General features: G+C 42.0%; 1 protein-coding gene across 4 annotated transcripts in view; it reads right to left on the reverse strand.

Annotated features, from left to right (window-relative positions):
* LOC137624405 (discoidin domain-containing receptor 2-like) overlaps nucleotides 1-99 on the reverse strand; it is a 128,319-nt gene extending 128,220 nt beyond the window's left edge. The window contains exon 1 of one of the 4 annotated variants that reach the window (XM_068355147.1): nucleotides 1-99. This exon is cut by the window's left edge and continues 83 nt beyond it. The gene's annotated coding sequence lies outside the window, so the exon portion shown is untranslated. The other 3 variants (XM_068355146.1, XM_068355148.1, XM_068355149.1) reach the window with 3 other exon arrangements.
* Nucleotides 100-2,500: the final 2,401 nt, after the last annotated feature.

A 2,500-nucleotide genomic window follows, 5' to 3' on the forward strand; every position in this document is an offset into this window, starting at 1 on the left:
AAACTAACTTTCAAAACAGTTGAAAGACCATAATATTATGAACTAGTCTCGTCAGAGGTAAACAAAAACGGTTTGTTGCTCACGACGGAAAAACTTCGACTGTAACAATGTAAGTCCAATTCCTTGTCGGCAGAAACGAAACAAGGATGTTAGAGCTTTCAAATTTGGCCGCGAGAGTCGAGACTATACAATAGGCTCTCTCTTGACATCCTAATGACTGAAGAATCTAAACTAACAATCAAAATCATGTTGAAACACCATAATATTATGAACTAGTCTCGTCAGAGGTAAACAACAACGGTCTGTTGCTCACGACGGAAAAACTTCGACTGTATTCTGTAAAACCGTAAGTCCGTTTCCTTGTCCAGAAACGAAACAAAGATGTTAGAGCTTTCAAATTTGGCCGCGAGAGTCGAGACTATACAATAAGCTCCCACTTGAAATACGAATGATTGAAGATATTAAGGTTTTCAAGAGGAAACAGTTTCTTCTTTTTTAAGTGCTTCGATAATGTGGATTAGACAATAAACGGACAAGTGTTAAATGCTTAATAACTTGAAATAATACGATAAAATGACCCTGCAAGTCCAGTAGAGAGTAGGGCTTCCTGTAGTATAGGACTAAGAAACCAGCCATTAAAGTCAAAGTCAAGCCATAGAATAACAAAGGTAACTTTTACGAGGATACGAGTGAAGTATCTCATGGTCATTACATGAAATGTGAAACTATCTAAATACCTCTGTTTTTTAAGTAAAAAAAAAAAACTTTATATATCTTCGTTAATGCGTGTGAAACACAGCTTAGGAATGGCCACACAATAAAACATATATATGCACGTATAATAACTTGAACCCAAGTTCAATTTTTAAAAGGGGCTCCTATATGTCTACAGGGTTATTTGGTAACCGCTTTACGCTTAATAATAAAATGAACTAAAGCGTTAAATTGAAATGTTTAAGAGGATCCACAACATTTACCGAGAATTGAGGTTTAGCCATACTATCAATGAAAAGGGCAGCTGTGTAAGAGGTGAGATAGACTCATTGGGCTGGTTAATCTCTTTATAATCATAATAATAATTCAATGAGATAAGTAATTCAACGAAATTCGGACTGGATCTCAGCCGCTCATGAATGGCAGAGGCAAGGAACAGTGACATTGCCCTATCAAGCACGACGGGGGATGGAGAGGAGGAGGAGGAGGAGGAGGGGGAGGGGGAGGGGGAGGGGGAGGGGGGAGAGGAGAAGAGGGGGAGGAGGAGGAGGACTGACCATTATATACATATGATCTGTATCCAAGACCCCTCTCCACCCAAGCTAGGACCAAGTAGGGCCAGGCAATGTCTGATAATGACTCACTCACTATTGGCTTCCCCAACAACACCCTCTCCCCATCCTTAGCACTCAAGGATGGTGAGGTTGCAGCGACAAAAGAAACTAACGAGTTTGAACTTGGTCTCGAACCCCAGTCTGGCGTTCACCAGTCAGGGACGTTGCCACATCGGCCACCAAAACTATGAAAGAACAACGACCCAGTCGTAGCGCCAAAAATAGTTCTCATTCAATCTACAGAAAAAAAAAATGAAACCATCGTAACGAGCAATTTCACCTGGAAAAAAAAATTCAAAATTTTTCCTCTCTCGAACATTGAACCAACCATTTACCCGAAAGCATTTACCCAAAATCCCCCCCATTACATATTCAATACGCCCTAAACCACAAAATACATAAATAATCCTCTTAAAGGGCTACCCGTCACCCATACATTCAACCTAAAATCTCCCCTCACGCCCATTCAGTCCAAGGCAGACCAATATAGAGCGCCCACCTCCATCACTGTCCCGTCAGAGCAAGGAACGCCAGCCAACCACAACCTGGCCACTTAAGACGGGGGGAAAATTACTCGTCCGAATCATTGCAAAAGGGACTTTGGTAGTTTGATGGACGTCGCAATTAGGAGACGTACCCCATCATAGGAGGAGGGAAGAAAGGAAAAAGAGAGGGAGGAGAGGGAAGATGATAGAATCGTAGGCTTACGCATGGGATTGGGGGAGAGAGGGATTATGAGGGAAGGGAGGATGGAGGAGGAGGAGGAGGAGGGAGTAGGATGGATTCGGATGCGGGCCTCTAATTACAAGCGAGAGACTCCAAAGAGATATTACCCATCGCGGATTCTTTTCATATCTGATACTTAAATCAGCGTGGATATTAAACACGAGATAATGAAGGAAAAATCTCGTGTCCAAAAGTTAGATTGGACGAATCCTTTGAGAAATGTATCCGGGGCGTCTCTGAAGAAGAAGAAGAAGAAGAAGACGAAGAAGAAGAAGACGAAGAAGAAGAAGAAGAAGCAGAAGAAGAAGAAGAAGAAGCAGAAGAAGAAAAAGAAGAAGCAGAAGAAGAAGAAGAAAAAGAAGACGAAGAAGAAGAAGAAGAAAGGAAGAGGAGTTCCGGGGCGTCTCCGAAGAAGAAGAAGAAGAAGAAGCAGAAGAAGAAGAAGA

Source organism: Palaemon carinicauda, chromosome 31 (assembly GCF_036898095.1).
Source record: "Palaemon carinicauda isolate YSFRI2023 chromosome 31, ASM3689809v2, whole genome shotgun sequence".
Classification (NCBI taxonomy): Eukaryota; Metazoa; Arthropoda; class Malacostraca; order Decapoda; family Palaemonidae; genus Palaemon; species Palaemon carinicauda.